The sequence below is a fragment of the Humulus lupulus genome, chromosome X, assembly GCF_963169125.1.
Source record: "Humulus lupulus chromosome X, drHumLupu1.1, whole genome shotgun sequence".
Lineage (NCBI taxonomy): Eukaryota > Viridiplantae > Streptophyta > Magnoliopsida > Rosales > Cannabaceae > Humulus > Humulus lupulus.
Window position 1 is genome coordinate 114,030,413 of NC_084802.1, and position 24,027 is coordinate 114,054,439.

A 24,027-nucleotide genomic window follows, 5' to 3' on the forward strand; every position below is an offset into this window, starting at 1 on the left:
TGAACTCTTGAATTCATAGAACTTATTTTCCAAACCATAAATACGTTATCCATTGATATAACCATTACAGTCAATCAATCCTCTATCGATGACTTACTAATGAGCTGGGTGCAAATTACCATTTTACCCTTCATTAGTATTTTATCCTTAACTCAGACTAAGTTCCTTATAAATGATATTTTTGTGAACTTAATCACAGAAATGAGATCTCAATCATTTAACCTTTTGAACAAAGCAATTAAGGAAATCATTTTTTCACTTCTCATGCAGAAGTTATAGATTTCATATCTATGAATAATAATCCCACTCAATTATACTACTAAATCTCCAAGATGTATGTATGGGCTAGACCGTAGGGTAAGTTGGTAACGAACAAGTCAAAAGATTTAAATAATGTAATTAGCAGAATAATATCACTCAAAATTAAGATTGACTTAACCTATGGTCAACGTTGTGAATTTGATTAGATTCGATAACAATGATACTTATTTATCAATCAATAATCAATATCGGTATAAATCTGATGTAACCAAATACATCTGATCTTATCTACCTGGTCAATGCCTTGGATAAGACATCACACCTCGAATGTGTAAGTAGATCATATTGTAGATTACTAGATCAGTGAAAATCCAATGTACTGACTTAATCTTAGGACTCATTCTTTTGAACATATAATTACAATTATAATTCATTGTTACCTAGTCTCTATAATTGTAACTTTCCATATGTTCGGGATTTTATAAATTTGTGTATTATTTCAATAATCATGTAATAAAATAAGTAAGCAACACGGTTGTCAAACTAAATGATTTCTACTACTTTTATCGACAATATAAAATCGTGTTACATGTCTGATATGGTTTTATAAGGGCATAAAACCCAACAAACTCCCACTTGCCCTTTTAAAACAAATTGGACATGTTTCTCAAAACCATGCATTCTACATGCTTCAGAATTATGTTCTATGCTTATATCTTTGTAAAGGGATATGAAAGATTTCCTTCCAATGCTATCTTCATCACCTTCACGTCATGCCTTCGCCACACATCCTCGATAATGTGGTACTTTCTCTCTATATGTTTTTCTCTTTTGTAGCTTCGAGGTTCTTTTGAATTTTCCATTGCCTCATTACTGTCACTAGAAAAAATGAGTGGTTTATCCATTTCTGGAATAACACCAAGATCCGTATAGAACTTCCCCAGCCAGACAATTTCCTTAGCCGCCATAGATGCATCTATGGACTCAGCCTCCAAGGTGGATTCTGAAATGGTAGATAGCCTAACACTTCTCCAAATCACAACTACTGAGATGGAAGACAACCTATTGCTTCTCCAAATCATAGCTCCACCCCCAAGAATAAACACATTTTTCAGAAGTAGACTTCCTGTCATCAACATCAGTTTAACATCTGAATCTGTGTAGCCATAGATGTTCATAGATACACCTGAAAAGACTAACATATAGTCTCTAGTCCATCAAAGATATCGACCTCCATCTATTGTTCATTTCCAAGGTTTTATGGAACTTTCTTACCACTCCCACTACATAGAAGATCTCTAGTTATAGTACACAACATAGCATGCATTAGACTTCTAATTGTAAATGCATAAGGAATTCGTCACATCTTTTCTTTCTCTTGAGGAATCCGTGGAGACTACTGCTTAGAAAAATAAATTCCATGTAAAGACCCTAAACATCCTTTCTTAGAATTTATTGCAGAGTAACGAACAAGCACCTCACCTATGTAGGTCGCTTGTGTTAGCGCCAAAATTCAGTTATTTCTATCCCTGATGATCTAGATGCTAAGAACACGGCTTGCTACAATGAAATTTGGAATTTCATTTCCAACCAGTTCTTTATGTCTAATAATTTCTTACAACTATTTGCATTGAGTAAGATATCATCTACATAAAGGATTAAGAACACCACAATGTCTTTTTCCCTAAGGTTTTAAACACAAGGGTCAACTATATTTTGTTCAAAACCACATTACTTAATGTTTCCATTTAAATTTAATTACAGGAGCGCGAAGCTTGTTTAAGTCTGTAGATTGACCTACTCATCTTGCCGACTTTGTTGTCCAACTACTGTAAATCCTTCTGATTGATCCATGTTAATGGTCTCATCAAGATAGCCATTAAAAGTTCTTATTTGATGTCCATTTGCCTTATCTCTTAGTCAAGAGTTCTAGCTATGGATAAGAGTATACTAAATGAATTTTAACATGGCAACCGGATAAAAAGTTTTCTATTAGTAAACTTTCTCTCTCTGCCACGAGTCGAGCCTTAAATGTCTCAACCTTTCCATCAGCTCCTCTCTTCGTCTTATATATCTATTTGCACCCCATGGGCCTAAAGTTTAATGACACATCTACAAGATCTCAGACAAATTTAATAGTACTTAGACTCTATTTCCTGGTACCTGGCTTTGAGTGCAAGATCTTTGTCAGACTTACCCATTGCTTGTTTAAGGACCAACGGATCATTGTTACTTGTGTTCCCAACCAACTGGTGGGTTTCACTATCAATATCATAGGTACCGGGTTTCGAGAAACCCTCCCACTATGATGAAGCATCGTAACTTTCTGACTTGGATTAGTGGTTTCTAAATCTACCTTGTTTTCATTGAATTGCGTCGGAGAGGATGGAACAATAATTTATCATTTTTTCATCTAATACTATTTTGCTACGAGACATGAAATTGATTATGTAGTCGTTATCCAGAAAAGTAGCATTTGTAGGGCCAAACACTTTCTTGTCTACTAGACTATAAAATAGACTACCTTAAGTACCTTTAGAATAGCCAACAAACAAGCAAACCTCAGTTCGTTGTTTTAGCTTTCCTACCTTTTTGCTCAGGACATCAACAGGACACCCCTGAATTCCATAATGACATAAACCAGGTTCACAACCATTCCATAATTCTAGTGGTCTCTTGGAGACAGCTTTGAGACGACACAACATTTAAAAAATGTCACATGAGGTCTAGGTAGTATGTCTCGAGAAAATATCTGGGTTAGAAGTTGGTAGAATTGAATAGCTTATCATAGAACACACATTTTCATAAACGTGTGATTCACACTGCTCAGCAACACTATTCTATTGCAGAGTCCTTGGGGCAGTTTCTTTAGACAATTATCCAAGTTCAATTAAATGATCTTGGTTCTGATTATCCAAATATCCTCCACCCCTGTTAGATCGCAAGATCTTTAATGTTTTACCTAATTTGGTTTTAAAGCCATAATAATGAATTTTTTGAACTTCTTAACAAATTCATGGAATTCCTATGCTTTAGGTACTTACATGAGTCTCTAGAGCAATCATCGATGAAGGGGATAAAATACTGATAACCACCCGTCGCTTGAACATTCATTTGTCCCCAGACATTTGAACATACTAGCCCCAGTGGTTCTTTGGCCCTTTCTCCACAACAAGAAAAAATGCTTTTAATAACACCGAAAATGTGTTATCAAAACATACCATAACACTTTTTGATGTGTTAAGACCGACTATGTTATCGTAGGTCAGGGTACTTTACATAACACTTTATCAGTGTTATACAGATGTGTTATTATAATGTCAACGATAACACACTTTCTGTGTTATTTTAATATATAGATAAGTGTTTAATTATGTTATTTATAGTGGATTATATAACACATTTCAATACTTATAAATTTGTGTTATACTACACTTTAGTATAACACATTTTTTGTGTTATACTACACTTTAGTATAACACATTATTTGTGTTATATAATGAAGTTTGCATAACACAATTCTTTGCATAAAAAGTGTTATTGTAATAGATATTATAACACAATTTTTGTATTATTATTATATTTAGATATGTTTAAATTCTCATTATATATTTTATTTATATAACACTATTTATTCTATTATATTTTAATTTTTTTTATATAATGAAAATTAGCTTTCTAATATATACTAGCATCATCAAATGAACTTGATTTTCAAATAACAAAAAGTAAAAACATTCAACATTGTATTAACAATTCACAAATTTGTTTAAAACATTCAACACTGTCATCAACAACAAAATGTTCTTTAAGTATTCAAGGAGTCTTAAATATTCAACATAGTGAAAATTTACTACTTTCAACACAAAATATTCTACAGCAGCCCAACACAAAGCCTTCCAAATTAAGTATCCTTTTCTACTTCGCTTGTCACATCTGCAAAATAAACAAAGAAATATTTTATTGTTATTATCTAGCATCACAAATTACTTCAAGAAAAATTCTATGGAAATTATATCCAAGAAAGGACACCACATACAAAATAATGAATTCACACTACACCAAAGCAAACAAAGGAACCAAACACTAAATTATAAGCTTATGCTTTGGATGCAATTTATTTTGCTTAGTACTTAGTGGGCATCACCCCGCCGTAGTTTTAGGATTGGACAGATCTTTTGGTTATCTATATCCATATTATGCTTTTCAAGCTGAAACTCGATTTAGAAAAACTGTTATTATGAAAGAAAAACTGTTAGCATTGGTTTATGTTCTATTCACTTATCCCATACATTAAGCTATAGTGTGTATAATACTAGTTATGGAGTTGAGGTCTTTTGTTTTTTCTTTCAAGTGAATCTCTACTGATCATGGGAGTGACTAAATGCTTGGGGTACTCTTAGGCACTGGTAGTGATCGAGATTGGTGAGAATTTTGGGAGACCATTATATATTTTGTCTAGCCTTCCTTTTTATTTTTTAGTTGCAATTTTATGAACTTCTCCAAAAATTTACGTTGCCTAAAATGAAAGCATGAGGGTCCTAAAAGTGTTGGAAAAAGCGAGTTTGAAATAAAGAAAGGAGATTGGAGCTGTCCCAAGTAAGTACCCGCTGCCCATAATGGTTCAGTGAAATTAGATACTCATGGATTATATTTCATAGGATTCATCCCAGAACTTTTTACATTGATAATATTAAATTAAGTATAATTAAGTTGAAGGATATTACACTTTCATTAAAAATTTAAAGTAAGTTTTATTTTTATTACTGCAAATATTCCCTAAAAGTGCCCATTAGTATAGTTTTCTATATACTCTTCTGACCACACCTATCTTTCTTTCTTGTTGCTTCTTTCCATGTGTCCTCTCCACTTCTTCTTTCCATGTGTCCTCTCAAGTTGCTTTGGGTTGACATTTTTTTAGCATGCCTATTCCCAACTTCCCACAATCTATCGCCAAATGAATCTTAGAAGTAATCTGAAATATATGCAAACCCATAGTGCACCCATCCAAATTTCAAACAATGCAAAGCCTCTTCACATTAATACTTTTGTGTGTTGCAAAATGATTTAATTAAATATATAAAGTGGTTTAAATATAATTTTATATTAGGTTAATTTCTTATTGTGACTGCTGCAAGGCATATGGCTTTCTATTTTTTGTAATTTAATGATTTGCTTATTTGGCTCAATCTGAATTGTTCCCCAGGATTCCCATACAACTAGCTGCAAATTGAAGTTCTAATAGAGAGCTTTCACCAGTTGAATAGAGGTATAATAATTACGTTTTTATTTCTTCTGTTTTTCCTGGGTAAGCACTGACTTGATTTCCATTTCAGCATCTTTTAAATTTTCTCTTTGATGAGCATGATAAAGGTAGTAGTTCTTTCATGTGGTCAGTGTGTGTTTCATATTGAGTTTATTCGATTCTTCCTTTTTATTTGTTGATTTTTCTTAAGGAAGAGGGTGTGTATATATATATATGTCTATCCCTTTCAGTATTTTTTAAGAATTAAGATACAGGAAATGAGAAATTGTATGCGTGTGTATGGCTTAATTTTTGTTGAACTTGTGTTTGGCTATTTGGTTTCTGTTGAATAGAATAATCACGTGGAATGACTATTACTTTGTTCTAACTGTTCACAGTGTAGCATATTGTTTGAACACTGAAACTAGAAACTAATGGTACAAGGAGTTGAGTGTAAAAATAGAAGATAATTAAAAATTGGAAATGATGGTTTACACAACGCTACTATGTTTAGAAGGAATAATATTTTCTTATGGTGTTTTATAATACCATTAATATTTTCTGAAAATTTGGCTTGTTTTCCTTTCTGTTTTTAAAAAGATTTATAAAGCTTATGGTTATTAGATTTTTTTATTTTGGGATAAAGTGAAGTTTAGATAAATGGGTCATTGGTACCAGTAAGAGTCAAAAGGACCTTTAGTTTAAGTAAGGTGCTTAAACCTAACTTTTCACTCAATGCGGTTATATAGTTGCCATTTGTAGCCACGAAGAGTGGAACCTAACTGGTAAAGTGGTAATTAACATCAAATTAAACAACACTTTACCTTTATCTGTCTTCTCAGAATTCCTTCAACTTCAATAAACTTATTTTCACGATCATCCCAGTCGCAAACACACTGGAGAGTGGCACAAATTCAAATATCAGATTAGATAAACCAACGACGAATAGTTATAAAATCCAGACAAAGTTTCACATAGCAACATAAGAGTACAGCATAGAAACTATAAGCTAAGTCAATAATGTGTAAAAATGTACACTATTGAATTAAAAGTGCATTTTCCAAACAACAAAATGGAAAGGTCATTTCACCACACATGAGGCCTTTAATTTCGCAAAAAACATAATGATTAGATCATACTCTGCATACTAATACTGTATATGAGGCTAAACTAGAAGACCTCGAAAAAAAATAATCTACAAGGCCCCTACCCATGTGCCATATACATATTCTATATGAAACAGAAGATGCAATGAAACTTTAGTTGCATTCCTGACTTTTAGAGTACTAATAACTTATTATTCTAGGTAACATAAAAGACTTATATAACAGTCAGTAGTGAGAAAAAATAAAACTGAATTAAAACATAGTTTAATATGCAAAGTAAAGTTACTTCTCACAATACCTGTAATGTATGTAAAAGGTTACAAGTTGCTTTTGGAAAATCAGGATGTAGAAAAAGTGCTTGCTTATATTTTTTTATAGCAGCTTCAACATGTCCACTATACATACAAAATCCAGAAATACACTATGTTAAAACATGGAAGAACAAACAGTATGCAATCAGATAAAAAGCTTGCAACCCCTTATAATTATTATTAAACACCTGTCCTTGCAAGCAGAAGCTAGATTAGCATGAGCTTCTGCCATTGAAGGTCAGATATTGATGGCTCGAATATAATCTTGAATGGCTTCATTAACTCTCCCAATCTCTTTATATGTGTTCCCTCTATTGACAAGTGCATCAGCCGCCAAAGGATCAATTCGGAGAACTTCATTATAGCAAGATACAACATCTATGTAATTGCCCTGTAGTATTTTTTTTATATTATTATATAAGAAACAAACTTTAGTTAATAAAAAAACTGAATTGTGAAGAGAAGAAGAAATATATTCTTTTAAACAAAAGGAAATAGAATAATACAAAATGAAACTGGAAAGCAAAGCAGACTAAACACCAACCATATAACCAAAACGTTCGCTATAACCATATAACTTAAAATTACCAATGCCATCTTCTCTTTGTTGGAAAAGGCAGAGCAAGAAACAAAACAAATCAAGGTGACCATTCTATAGATGATAACCTTTCTCCATTTGGAAAGAAAAAAAATATTGTATAATTAAGTATTTTCCCAAAACAAATATAAGCAAGCATTATAGGCATGATAAAAATATATGATTACCTGCTGTTTATATATAATTGCTAAATTGTTAAAAGGAGCAGAAAGTCCTGTTGTCATAGACAATGTTCCCTTCTCCTGCAGCAGAAACATAATAACTGTCTATTAGATGCTTGTAAGCTAAATACTTGACAGTGGAACCATAAAAGATACTAAAGATTATCTTCCAAGCATTTTCCATGTTTCCATAACAATCAGCAAAGCGAGGATCAATTTGAATAGCTTCTTCATTTTCTGCAATGCACGTATCAAAATCATGTAGCTAAAACAGAATAAAATAAAATTTAAGAATCAGGTACAAGTAAATTCACTTACAAGCCAGAAAACATTGAAGAGCATACCTATATTGAGAAAATACATGAATGCTAATAAGCTTCATTGAGAACCTGATAATGGATTGTACCCAAGAGAAGGAGATTATCTGTGCGCCGAGGGTGGATAAAAAACTCAAAAACTCAAAATGGCCATGGGTGGATAAGATAAAAAGCAAAGAAAACCAGGCAAATTAGCATAGGGTGATAGCAGTTAATTGAAGAATGTAAATGGAGAAAAAGTATCTCTAAAGAAGATTTTGAGACTCAGGCAAATCTTATTTATATATAGAACTTTACAACAGTAGCAATACACAACATAGAAATAGATGGAAGTTGTAACAGTCTAACTGAATACAACTGAAGCTAACAAAACTAATAAACCAGAAACAGAAAACTAATCATGTAATATTACATTGTCTAACAATATATACATATATTGTTATCTTATTGGAAAGCTTCCACTTTTCACCCTTGAATTTATAAAATTATGGCCCCAGAAAACCAGTGGTAACGGCTATTCAATAAAAACAAACAAGCATAAGTGGATTCATTACAAAAAACTAGTATACAATCTGATCCCAACTTAATCCACAAAACCCATTACAAAAATAAATGTTTATGCTCTCTTGTAAACAAAATGATTGGTTGAACCTTAACTCTTTTTTAACTTTACATTGAGTTTTTCATATTAATTTTTTTATTTCAAGTAAATAGGCATCACATTCATCCAATGCAAATAAAAAGCCATGATCTTCTTCTTTCTCAAAATTTGTCTCTCACTAACAGTTAAATGAACCATTATCCTACAATGAATATAATCAAACAAATGAAATTTTTAATCCAACAATCAACTATTCTAGCAACATAAATACTTAAACTCAACCTAAGAAAATATCCCATAAGAAAATTTTCACATGGATTAAAAATTGCCAAATATGGGTCTTAGCCATATTATTACAAAGACCCAAGAAAATGTGATGATATTGCTAAGACCCATGTGAAATTTCTGAAGCTGATTTTGAATTTTTTCTATACACAGGTCAAATTATAGCAGCGATGCCAAAAAAAACTGATCACATTATGTACATAAAACTTATCTCCTCAAAGCTATATCATTATAATTTTTTTTAGTAACAAAACTTCTCTTTGTTAATCATAATAATCATCTATCAAAGACATCAACACTTTTGAGAACACGATATGATTGGAAACATGAGGCTCTTGCGAAATGGTGAGCCAACTTATATGGAGACCATTTAATAAAAACAATATAGCCAAATATTATAGTAGCCATTTATGGCTGTGAAATTTTTTATTTAATCATAATCATAAGATAAATCAGTTTAACATAAAATAATAGTTTTGTACTCCTATGATAGTTGCGTCAAACTAAAACATCAAATCTCCAATACAAAAACAAAGAAACATAAACATACATACACTCCACTGTTCAAAACTCAAGATTGGGATTTATTCTACATGAGTAATAAATGGTTCAGTTAATGTGGTGCTATTCTTTGTTAGCTGTGCTTTAGTGTCTCAGTTTCACAGATTCTAGACCATTCATATGTAAGACAATGGCATCAGCTCCCAGCTAATCTAAGAAGCCTTTCCAGTTTCCATAATACTTTCCTTACTATTTTGTTTCTCTCATCCGTTTTCAATCAAAAATCGAGGATACCATACTAACCTATTATTTGTTACCTTATCTGAGTAAGGACAGAATTTTGCAACTCTCACTGTCTCTGAAGCCTAATTCAGATTTTGAATGACAAAGTGAGATTTCAGGGAGAGGTCTAAAACGGTCAAAAATATAATCCATTCATTCATGAAGTCCCAATTCTATTTTCCTTTTTCTTTTTTGGATTTGGTGAGCTGTTCTATGATGTTTATGTTCTCCCCCTCTCTTAATAACATTTTTTTATCACTAAAATGACCAATGCTTTCTTTCACTCCCTCTGTAGTTTTTAGGTCTAAGAGTAGTGATGCTGGCTGGCTGACTTGGGCAAACTGCTCAGCAGAGTCACCAAAACAAAGAAACAGTCACTTTCACTTTAAAAGAGATTGTCAAACAACAAGAACAAAGCATTTCGATTGGAGGTGTTACTATGCTTTTTTTATTTGCATGTACAATTATTTAATTATCAAAGAAAAAAAAATGGGCTAAAAATGGTTTTTTTATAGTTACTATTTGATTATTATTTAAAAAAAAAAGTAAGTTGTAGATGAAGATTTTTATGGTAATATTTTGAAGACATATCACTTTCCATGAGAGAAAAAAGTTTGCAAGTCAGTACTAGAATAACATTGGTGGATACCAGAAACTATTCTCAATTTTGGGATAGTTAAGTTATTATAGTCTTCTTTATTTGAATTTTTGTATGTCTATCATAAACAAAGAAGAAGAATAAATCTCTCTACACTCCAGACACCAAGACTAGGGTTCATTTTCTCTCTATACGATATAGCAATATATGATCATCAACATACATACACTCCACTATTCTCCAATCACAAAACCAAACCAATATTTGGCTCAAAAAATACCTCAACTCATTTGATAATAATTAATACTTTTAAAGCATCACCTCTACATCTCAAAAAATAAAATAAAAGACATCACCCGAGCCTCTGAATGTTGATTTCTTACAAAAATACAAACAACAAAGAAATGAAACCCAACTTTTCATTATCCTCATTCTCAGGACAACCAATGAGAGCAAGAAAAATGATAATTATAAAATCAAGAACATAAACAATAAGTGAAAAAAGAACAAGAAAATCAAAGCCAGTAATTCCCTTTGCTCTGTCTAAAAACAAAACAAACATATAATTGATGCTTTCCAGCCACAACAATAGTTCAGTACATTTGGCTGAAATTTAAAGTTATGGAAGGATTACTGATAATAGCACCAAACCACTTCAAACTTCATTAAAACCAGCAGCAAAAGATAATTCCTTGGTGAGATCAAACAACTTAAGATAATTCAGAAGTGGGTTCTTAGTTTTATGTTGTGATCAGATTTCAAAAATCCTACATCATTATCCATTGTCAAAACCAAGAGCCATGAGTGTCCAGCAATTAAAAGAGAGACTTCATCCTCAAAATCCTCTAAAGGTACAGAACATAGTAATATAAGTGTTTCTTTGAAAGGAAATCCTTAGAATTTTCTAAAGCTGTTTAATCTAACCAAAGAATCTAATCTCAGCAGTCATTACTAATAACTAAACACAATACAAAGTACAAGATACTAAAAAGATTAAAGGGCATATTGAAATATTCACTGGATTAGAAGACATTAATTTCAAATTTTGTTTCATGAAAAACATCAGATGCTGTAAACCCAAAAAGAAAAACAACTATTCCCTGTCATTCCTATTCAAACACAACATAGGCCACACTCTTATTGAAATCTACCAATCCAAAAACTCTTATTCGCAAATTAGATGCGATTATACCCATGTTTAAGCAATATATACATACATATATAAACACCCGAATCCATTTAGTAAGAATTATTCATATTCATGTCATGTATAATCCCAAAATTATATTCAAAACAAAACCATAAATACTCAAAAAGTGATTAGAGTGAGATGAAGAAACAAAAATATTGAGCTCATAGACAACAGAACACAACAATCAAAACATAAATATCCAAAAAAAAAATCAAACCTCAAGGGAAGATCTATCCTTTGTTAGGTTCTGAAATGAAAATTGAAATGGAGATGAAAATGATGAGGAGGAGGCATATATCTTGAGATTTACTTTGGCTCCATTTTTTTTTCTTCCTCAAGGCTCCAGTAGGAGGTTCGGTCCGAGAGAGGCAGTGGTTCGGTCCGAGAGAGGAGGAGGAGGAGGTGATGATGGGTATAGCAGGAAGAGAAAGGACAGAAGGAAAATATGGTGGAAAATGAGACAGAGAGAGAAAGAGATGGTTCGGTCCAAGCTAAGGAAAATGAGACAGAGAGAAAGAGATGAAGACTTCGGTCCGAGATAGGGAAAATGAGAAAGAGATGAAGACTGAGACAGAAAGAGAAAGAGATGAAGACTTCGGTCCGAGATAGGGAAAATGAGAAGGAAAATTTGCCTCTTTTTTTTTTCACTTGTCGCTTTTTTTTTAACTTGCCGCGTGTGACTTTACTCATTAACTTTATATATATAATAATAATTTTTTAATATTATTATAATGATGTGTTATTGAAGGGGGGTTTTGTTGTAGTGCTCCTATCACAGAGAATGGACGCTTTGTCGTTCTTCCCTCGAGACTAGATTCGCAAACAGGTAGGTCACCCTAGGTGAGTTCCCTCAAAAGCCTAGCCTTTGTTATTTTTTGAATCATATCATAACAAATATAACCAAAGCAAAGATGCCAAAGGTACGTTATTTTTAATGTTATTGACCTTTTTTCGTTTAACGGTCCTAGATTTAGCTATCTTAAACAACTCATTATTTAGAACATAGGGTTCGTTTAGTTGCAATAGGTATAGCCAGTTTCTTTTCATACTTCCACCCCACAATTTATATCCATTGAAAGAAATAGGATTTTATTACTTGTGAAAGTAACTACAAATTGTTGTTGATGTAATAAGAAAAACTGAAATTAAAAATTTCCATTGAAAATCGGAATAAAATAAACACTGTCTTAAAACAATATATTTATTTCCAAAATTCATTCAAGCGTATCCTTTTTCCTTGTTTGATACGAACAACCCTTGATGGATTCCAAGTTGTGGATTTTTATCCTTCATGGCTTTCTTAGTGCTAAAAAGATGTAAAAAGGTACATGCATGTTTAATATATTTTGTTTCAGCGATCCAAAACCGAAGTATCATCCTCCAAAATCACATGCATCCAAGATAATTTTCATTATCTTGGGTTCCATATGCCTTGAATGCTGGGCAATCTTGTTCCAATTCCCAGTCTCCTTGCAGTTGGAAACACTCCCTTATTTTTGTGTACTTATAATCAAGCCTTGCTCCAAGATGCTTTGCAACATTTTGTGCCTTTCCAGTGGGCTTCTTGCTTTAATGTCGCCAAGCGAAATTATGTCAATTTCCACATCTTGTTAAATCCTCAAGTGTCCCTATAAATCCCCATTTTAATCCCGACATGGCCAAATAATAGCTAAATTATTACCTGTTACTCGGTGAATCTCGAACACCAACTCTGTTCCCAAAATGCCCCTAGGCTCCTCCCGAGCCGGGTATTCGACCGCGTTGTGAATATTTAGCTAATCCGCTGCCTGGGACCGTCTCGGATCGGACATCACAAATATATCACCATGCTCTTGTGGAATCAATCACAACACACAAATATATTGCATTTGTGCCCTCAACGGGCCAAAATTACAAATATGCTCCTAATTACCAAATTGGGCCCACAAGCATATTTAATTCACCTAAACATACATTTCTAATCATAATCATTTAATTCACATATTAGGATAATTAAATCAATTATTGCCCCTGGCACGCTAATCAAGGCCCTAAGCTCTATTAGCAAATTTAGGACGCTACAGAACTCAAGTAAGTGTGATACTTGAATCTCTTACACCAGCTTTTGCGGCAATCACTACCAACTATGTTATGAAGAAGTTAGAGTACAATATGACCCAACTGCTGAATGAGTTGCAAACTTTTGAGTCACTAAACAAAAGTTCCACTAAAGTTGAGGACGGAAATGTTGCTGAAACAAAGCCCTCCACTTCAAATGGTAATTCAATGAAGAGGAAGGGTGGCCAAGGAAAGGACAAGAAAAAGGACAAACAACCAGATAAGACTAATGAATATTAAAAGAAGAATAATTCTTCATTGAACTCCCAAAAGAAGGCACCGAATGGAGCATGCTTTCATTGTGGTGTTGACGGTCATTGGAAAAGGAATTGTCCTATGTACCTGGCTGAACTGAAAGACAAAAAGAAGGGTAAATTTGACTTACTTGTTTTAGAATCTTGTTTAGTGGAAGGTGATTTTTCATCTTAGATAGTTGATTCCGAAGCCACTAACCATGTTTGTTTTTCTTTGCAGATTCTTAGTACTTCAAGGAAGATGGCTCATGGGGAGGTGACCATGAGAGTAGGAAGTGGACAAGAGATCTTGGAAGCTGAAGTTGGAAAAGCTCACCTTGATTTTGATTATAAGAAATTTATTGTGTTGGACAATGTTTATTTGTTTCCCGAATTTACTAGAAATTTAATTTCCTTATCAAATTGCATGAACAAGGTTTTAATATTTCTTTTAATAATAATTCGACTGTTATTTAGAAATATGGTTTGTACATTTGTTCTGCAAATTCTGAATGTGCACTTTACAAGTTAAAGTCCAACGTGGAGCATGTTCATAATTCTGAATTATATAAAACTGCAAATCGTAGATCTATTAAAAGACAAAAGACATATTCTAATAGTGAAACATATCTGTGGCATTTGAGATTGGGACATATTGGTCTAGACATAATTAAGAGACTAATAAAGGATGGTCCTTTAAGAGAACTATCTGTTGGTTCTCTCGCAATCTGTCTATCCTGCCTAGAAGGCAAAATCTACCAAGAGACCTTTCTCTGCTAAAGGTTCAAGAGCTACAGAACTGCTTCAACTTGTACATACGGATGTTTATGGTCCACTAAATGCCCAAGCTAGAAGAGGGTATGAATATTTCATCACTTTCGTTGACGATTATTCAAGATATTGTTACCTATAGTTAATGCAAAGGAAATCTGAAACCTATGATAAGTTTAGGAAATTCCGAGCAGAAGCTGAAATGCAATTAGGTAAATCACTAAAAATACATCAATCAGATCGAGGTGCAGAGTATTTATATTATGAATTTGAGTACCATTTGCATAAGCATGGAATTTAATCCCAACTCACTGCACCTAGAATGCCACAACAAAATGTTGTTTCAGAAAGGTGGAACATAACCTTATTTGATATGGTTAGATCGATGATTAGTTTCTCATCATTACCTTTGACATTCTGGGGTTATGCAATAAAATGTGCTCTATACGTACTCAATGTTGTTCCATCTAAGCCTATTCAGAAAATACCATTGGAGTTATGGAATGGTACTAAACCTAGTTTACGCCATTTCTGTATATGGGGTTGTCCTGCACACGTGATTAAAGGAAAGACTGGTAAGTTGGAATCACGCACTGAAGTGTGCATGCTTGTAGAATATTCCAAAGAAACAAAAGGTGATGTATTTTATAGTCCTAAAGATAACAAAACGTTTGTGTCTATGAATGCTACTTTTCTAGAACGTGACTATATAAATAACCACAAATCTCAAAGTAAAGTCGAACTTGAGGAAATGGTCTCGAATAAACAAGTACAATCACCAACAATGGCATGAGAAAAAATAGCCAGAGGATATCGCCAGTTCTAGTCAGAACAATAGAGAGATGCGTCGTTGTGGGAGGGTTGGTAAATAACCTGTTCGATATGAACATGAAGTTCAAATGCTTGTGTCTGACAAAAATAAATATGATCCATTGACTTATAGAGATGCAATGAAAGAATCAGACAAATAAAATGGCTAAACGCCATGGACCTTCAAACGATTCAGACTTTTGAAGATCCACCTAAGAATGTTAAATCTATTGGTTGCAAATGGATATTCAAGAAGAAAAGAGGAGCAGATGGGAAAGTAGAGACTTTCAAGGCAAGGCTAGTACCAAAAGGATACACACACAGAGAAGGAGTTGATTATGAATAAACTTTTTCACCTATGGCCATGCTTAGATCTATCTGCATACTCTTATCCATAGCTACATGCATGGATTATGAGATTTGACAAATGGACGTTAAAATATCTTTTCTGAATGGCTGTCTTGATGAAACCATTTACATGTCTCAACCAGACGGGTTTTAAGTTAAAGGTCAAGAGCAAAAATTTTGCAAGCTTCTTAAGTCTATTTATGGACTTAAATAAGCTTCAAGATCTTGGAATCTTATATTTGATGAAACCATCAAAACATTTGGTTTTGAACAAAAGGTTGATGAACCTTGTGTTTACAAACAAATCAAAGATAAGATTGTGTTATTCCTCGTTCTTTATGTTGATGATATTGTACTCATTGGGAATGACATAGAAACATTACCAAAGTTAAAGAAATTGTTAGCTGAGCAATTCCAAATGAAAGATGTGGGAGAAGCCAAACATGTTTGTGGAATTAAGATCTATAGAGATTAAAAGAACAAAATTGTGGCACTATCTCAAGCAACTTATATTGATAAAGTGCGAGAATGCTTTGGCATGCAAAACTCCAAAAAGGGCACTATGCCTACCCGATCATTAGTTAAATTGTCTAAAGAACAATGTCCACATACACCTCAGGAAGAGGAGGACATGAGACAGTATCCCTATGCCTCTGTAGTAGGCAGTATAATGTATGCAATGTTATGTACCAGACCTGACATCTGTTATGCAGTAGGGATAGTTAGCCATTATCAATCCAATCTTGGATTGAGTCATTGGACAGCAGTAAAGAATATACTCAAGTATCTTGACATACTAGAGATTACATGATTGTGTATTCAGGTGGAGACTTGAACCCCACTGGATATATTGATTCTGATTTTCAATTGGACAAAGATAGTTGAAAGTCGATATCTGGATCATTTTTCAAACTTCGAGGAGGTGCTGTAGTTGGAGATGTATTAAACAATCCAATATTGCAGACTCCACCATGGAAGTTGAATACATAGCAGCTTGTGAAACAACTAAAGAGGTTGTGTGGCTCAAGAAGTTCTATATTGATATGGAAGTTGTTCCAGGTATGGATCACCCACTTGTTATGTACTGTGATAACAGTGGGGCAGTAGCTGATTCAAAGGAACCCATAAGTCACAAGAGGGGAAAGCACAACGAGAGAAAATATCACTTGATCCGAGAGATAGTCAACCGAGGAGATGTTGCTGTCTTGAAGGTTGCCTCCGAAAATAATCTTGTAGATCCGTTCACAAAGACTTTATCTATTAAATCTTTTCAGGGTCATGTAAGAAGCATAGGGTTGAGAGAGATGTCTCATTTGATTTAGGGCAAGTGGGATATTGTTGGGAATTGTGCCCTTAAAGAAATTGTAGTAGACAATGGTTTTAATGAAATCAATAAATTTATTGAATTATTGTATATATGTAGCTTATGTACTATATTATTGTTAATAATATTAAGTAAATATTAGAAAATTCCCAAGTTCATCTTAGTGGTCTCAATCTCATATTGTTGTGAGAGGATCAAGATTGAGATAATGAACTTATATAGTTCGCAGTAAAATAAAGTTATGGAATCTTTAGATTAATTACTTTTAGTACGATCCACTAGTGTAGTAGGACACTTTAGTGGAGGTACTTTGCATGCTGAGAGTATGTAGAACTGGACCAGATATGATTTAATAATACTTGTTTAAATATTTTTTCGCAGTATTATAAAACACATCAACTAATGATCATATACAAACTGATCTTAATCCTGATGTTACTATGAACTCCTATATATGTCACTTGATCCTTTTATTCATGCGTTACGATTTGTCAGAATGATCAGGTTAAGAACTATTATTTTGGGGACTCAATGATGTGTATGGCTGGGGACATAGCTTAAAAGATATGGAATCTATACCTTCTTATAGATTGAATGATGATTCCGTACTATGTTATCTTTTAGAACTAAATAGGTTATTGAATTCAAATTCATAATCATATTATGAATTGACCTTCACTAGTAAAGTCAATAGTACATTAGAAATCAAGATATAATTAAAAGGGTAAAACAGTAATTTTATTCCCATTTAATTATGAATCATCAATAGGATTATTTTGTATGTAATGATTATATTAATGGACACTTTAAGGTTAAAATAGAGTATTCAGTAAATATATGTCTTCAATACTCAAGAGTTCAGTCTCATATTCATAGTGGAAAAATCATGAGATTAATAAATATGATTATTCAATCAAAAAGTTTTGGTTAGTAATTTTTTATTTATTGGAGCATGGAATTATTGGTCCATAGATCCTCGAGGTGGCTCTATCAACACTAATCAAGATAAGAGTTGATACAAAGATTAAACTGTGAATGAGCTATTTAAGAGAATATTTATTCTCTGGGATAAATGTGCAATTATGTGATAATTAAAGTTGCACAATTTATTATTGCATTTTGTTGCATTTTTTGAAATTGTGTAGAAATAGAATAATTGATTTTAATCAATTATTTTATTTAAGAGTGAATAAATAAATATGGATAGTCAAAATTGTTTTTGATTATTATATTTATTTAATTAATAATAACATGATAATTGAAATTCAAATATTAAATTTGAAATTTAAGTTGTTATCTTTTCCTTAAAAATATGATACCTTATTTGGATATCTAATTATTAATTAATTAAAATAAAAACACATGAAAAAAATCAAAATCCCATTTTTCAGGGATAGGGCACACGCATAGGACTTGGACTGCTCTATGTGTGTGTGTAGTGCACCAAATTTTTTTATTTTAGTTATTAAAATTTTGTGTTTTATTTTATTTAAGTGTTAAGTGTAGTGATTAATTTTTATATAAATGTTTGCATATTTTATTTAATTTTTTGTTTGCTTTATTTAGTTGTTTGTTAATCTAAATAAATTGTTAGAATTGTTTGGTATAATATTTTTGAATTTAAATTTGTTAATTGTTTGTTTGATTATTTACTTTAATATGTGAATAATTGTGTAACTTTACTATTAGTGTTAAATTTTAATAAGTGTGACAATTTATGTGATTAAAATGGGTTACTTTGCTTATTTTTGAGTGTGTGCTGAAATGTGTGTGTGTGTGTGTGAATGTGTTTTATGTCCTTTTATTTAATTTATTTATGTATTTATTTTCATTATAGAAAAGGAAAGGATAGTATGAATCTAGACCTAATGTGAGTCTTGAACATTTTTCCTTTTATTATGAAAAGAAAAGAAAATATAAATGAAAAGAAATATAAGTTGTCATCTTATAGGAAAAGAAGACAAGGTTTATTTTGATTTGGTTCACATTAGGATAAGGGTTTAGGTGAGGTGTAAGGAAAGGAAATTATTGGATTTAGCTTAATTTATGGGATAGGAATTTAGCTTTTCACACTTGAGTCCTTTTCTTAAGGTTAGGTCACTAGAGGCTATAAATAGGAGGGTATGGAAGCCTTGGGATTATTTTGCTTGTGGCTGCCAAAATTAGAAAGAGAAGGGGAGAGAAAGAGAGAGAGGCGTGAAAGAGAGAGAAGGAGGAGAAGAAAGGAAGAAGAAGGAGGAGGTCTTAGGTATGGTTTTTCTTATGATTCCTTGTTGTTTTAAGATTTATGTTTATCTTCCTCAATATCTTAAGTCTTTTTCTATGTTCTTCTTCTTCATGGGTTTCAAAAACCCTAGGGTATTCAAGGGTGATTATCACTTGGGTGTTGATCAAGTTGTGTTCTTGATTTTACAATCAAGAGAGGTATTGAATCTCTACCCCTAATGCTATGGTGTTCTCCTGAGTTCTTGGATTTGTGGATATTTTCAATATATTGATGCATGGGAGATTGATCTAGGTGTGGGTAGGGGTTTATGGTGTTGGTTTGATTTTTATTGTTTTATGTTCATAATATGTGTAATGAGATGATTATTGAAATATGGTGTTGATGATATTTTATGAATTTATGTATGTATGTTTCGGCCTATGGGGTTTGGGCATATTGGGTTGTGTGATTTTCTTGTGTTTCATACATGTTAGAAACATGCTAGGTTTCATATGTTTATAGATGAGGATGTTGTGTAAATTCTTGTTGGGTATCTTAGGTGTTTCGGCCTAGGGGTGATGTTCAAGCATGATTGTTTTTCTTGTATGTTTTAAAATCAATTGTGAATCTAGAAACATGATAGGGTGTATGTGAGATTATGTATCAATAAATTATGGTATGCACGAAAAATAATAGGAACATGTTAGGTTTAATATAAAGGCATATATGAATATTGTTGTTTATGTTATTGATGCATGTTGTATTATTATTTTGTTGGGTTGCATGTATGAACTCAATGGAGATAGAATAATGTTTTTGAAGGTTGTAATTGAATATGTGTTGGTTATTTTCTTGAATTATTTTTATACTAAGAGCATGTTAGGATTTGTGATTAATTGTGATAATTAGGCATGTATGATATTGTATGAATTTTTATGAGACATGAGGTAAAAGATAAAATTCATGGTGATTTATGCTTGCTGATTTTGTGATTAAAGGATATGTATGCATAAGAATGGCTCTAATGATATGTGGTGTTTGTGAAAATAAAATGGTGTTTTAATTCACACTTAAAATGATATTTTTGCACAAATAATTACCTACAGATTTTTTTATATTTTTGAGAAAATATGAGTTTTTAAAAAATGAAAATGGTGATTTTAATGATAAATATGATTGCTGGAATTTTTGTAAAAAAAAATGTGTAGTGTGTTTTAATAAGAGGAATTTGATTAGTATTTGAAATAAATAAAATCCTAAACTATGGTAATATTAAGAATGGTTTTTTAATATAGTATGGGTGTTTATTTTAATAATTACGATTTCTCTTTAGTTTGATTATTAAAAAAATATTGAACTTAATTTATTTGTGATATTTAAAAAAAAAAAATTAAATGGTGGCTGAAAGTTTAGTTTAATAAGTTTAAAATAATCAATTAACTGTCACATATGAATTTATGTTACATAGAATTAAGTTTTAAAATAATTAAAGCAAAAATATATTTTTCCTACACTTAAAATATATATTTTTCTCACATCAACTATGTAACACAATTAATTAAATTAAAATAACAGTTTCTAAGGAAACATGATAATCATAGGTATTTTAAATAAATTTCAAGCCATTGTTATTTCTTTGTAATTTGAATATAATAAATGAATTTATCACATATATTTTCCTAAATGGTTAAATAAAATTATTTTTATGAAATAAAAATAATGTCTTGAGAGATTTAATCAACCTAGTAATTTTTAAGAATATAATGAATAGTAAACAAAGCATGTTACAAGTCTATTATTTTTATAACGATAGAAGAAAGACGCATAGAATTATCTTTTTAAATGCCACAATTACGCAATGTTCTCACGTATGCATTTTACATGCAAATTCACTTTTATGTCCAAAATTATGTCTGTTATGCAACCATGTAGTTTTTATAGAAGGATCATGCATGCAATATAGGTAGAATGAGCATTATTCTTTTTTATGACCTTATGTGTAACTAAGCATATTTGTATGTTGTGTGTAACTCTCACCATGTGTGCATGGCCCATGCACACATGAGTTATATGAAAGGGAAAAATAGTAATTATGTGAAGCTAAGGAATGTCGTTTTGATTATGGTATAGGCTCGTTGAGAAATTGTGGTTTTACTTAGCTTGGACCTGAGGTAAGGAAGTTAGATAGAATTTATGATTGTTAAACTATGAATGGTAAGACTGTTGTGTGAATGAGAATGTTATGAATTATGAATGCTATAATGTGATGATATGTTGGCTTGTATGAACGTTGTATGATATGAATGGATGTTAGCGTGATGAACGCGACACATCAAAATGGGTTGCTAAGGATAAGAAGACGTAACCCGAGTTACTAAGGGTATGAAGACGCAACTCCATGGGCGGACGCGCCGAGGATATTCGAGGACCAGAGACTCCTGTTTACCTCAAAGGGTGGCATGGACAAGTTAGCGGGTCATGTTCACAAGTAATTGTTTACGATTACGTTATGATGTTTGGTGATGTTTATGATTATGTTATAATGTTTTGTTATGTTATGATGTTTATGATATGATGGTGACGTTATGTTGACTTGAATATGTTTATGTTTATGATATTGATGCCAATTTTATGTAGATGTTGTGATGTATAAAGATGAATGATAGTGTTTGTAATTTGTTGTATCTTACTTGCTTGTTGTTTGTACTTTCTTGCTAGGTTTTTAGCTCACCCCCTTACTTTCCCTTCCAGGTAGCAAGTAGGTTTCTCTGTGGCACGCATGGTGATGTGGGGAGTTCTGTCATCATAGTGTGTATGGCATGGGGCATCCTATGGTTGAGAAACGATCAATTCTAAACGCCATTTTTAATAATGTTATGTTTTATGGAATTTTCTTAAAATTGTGAGTGGGACTTAAACATTTTGTTTGTTTTAGATCTTTGCATGAAAACTAATATTCTCGTTTTAAACTATTGGGCCTAACTTGCATGTTTTAAGCAAGCCCCCACTGAAACCTTTATAATAAGTGACTTTCTATTATAATCCAATGAAAATGTGAAAGTTTAATTAAGTACTAGTAAAAGACGTTTTTATAGTGTGGCACTTCTGATGTTATCAGAAGTTGGTTTTTTATTTTTATTTTTAATTAATTAATAAAACATTTTAAAATGAGTTTTAACATGGAATGTTAGACTTTGTCTTTTATCATTATTATTCTTATAAAAAGATGATTGATTTTTTTTTTATTATTATTATTATGGTAATAATTTCTATATATTCTATGTGATAGAAAATAGAAACAACAAGTCTAAGACAAGTTTTTACAGAGAAGAAAAACTATCATTTTTTTTAACAAAGCAATAACCTTTTTCTCTCTAGCCTATAATCGATAGTCTCATGTGTTGAGAATACTTCTGATTCAAATAAATTGATCCTTGTTCTGTATGTGCCTACCCACGTCTTGAGGTGTAGAGAACGTCTTGGAAGATCTTGGTGTGAGTACTCAAGCAAGGATAGGAAGATCGAAATACATACAAAAAGATTCAAGGATTTTTGATAGGCTACAAGAGGTAAATCGTTTAGTGTTATTTTTCATATACATATTGTATATATTGATCAACATATTGCATATTAAAAGATCCTCATATAAAATTTTTTGTATGAAATTTTTTGTTGTATACTATTACCGCAACTTCCGCTGCGCACTAGGAACCATTCCTAACATCTGATCGATCAGAAGCTGAGTCTGAAGAAGATTCTGGTGAGATACCGAAGGAGACATCCTCAGCCTCTGATAAGGATTCCACTATTCCTACAGACTCCTTTCCTAATGCTACAAAGGTTTATGAAGTGCAACAACAAGAGACTTTGGTGTTTCCAGCCCCGTCGGCAAAAGGCGTACCACGAAAACTTCAAAATAGGTGTTATTTTCAAACCTCAATCTCATCTATTTTTCTATAATGACAATGAACGTGATATGCCTCTTTATCCTCATCGCAAGTTTATTTGCGAGAAGAACTATGATATGAAATATCATAGGTGCTTTGGGGTTGTAGGTTGGTCACAAGATAGGGGTTGTAGGTTGGTCACAAGATAGGGGTTGGATTGAATATCATATCTGGCTATGTGGATCGGGTAGTCAAAGAATTTTATGCTAATTTGACCGATAATTTTTTAAGTCAAGTTTCCCATTGCTTGGTAAAGTGTATGTCCGGGGCCATCTTTCTATTTCACTACCGTTGGCATTGCAGCTGCTCTGCCAACTCCCCATGGAGTGGGCTCTGAGGATTTTGATGTTGATAAAGATGTCATTCTGTCTGAGATAGTAGGACAGAAAGTTGCTTGGAACCCGAGCACTATCATCTAGATAAGTAATCTCACTCACCAATATGTTGTTTTAATGAGGTTTGCTCTTTCCAATTGGTTACCTTCTTCTAATACTTCTATTGTATCCCAGGACCTTGTTGTGTCGCTATTTAAGAATAGAACAAATGTACCAGTGGATCTTGCTTCTCTTATCTTGGAGAAAATTATCTCTTTTCGGAGGGGTAAAAAGAAAGGTTTCAATTTGATCTTCCCTCAATTGATATACAAAGTTGTGGCAACTCAAAAGAAGATTCTCCTTCCTCATGAATCAATTGAAGTTTCGGCTCCTGTTATGACTTTTAGGCCCCCTGAATGGAGGACGCTTCCAAGAAGCAAAAGACATTGGTTTTGGCTAGTGTCTCTGCAGGAACTGGTTCTGCATCATCAATTCCTGAGGATGTTTTAGCAAAATTGG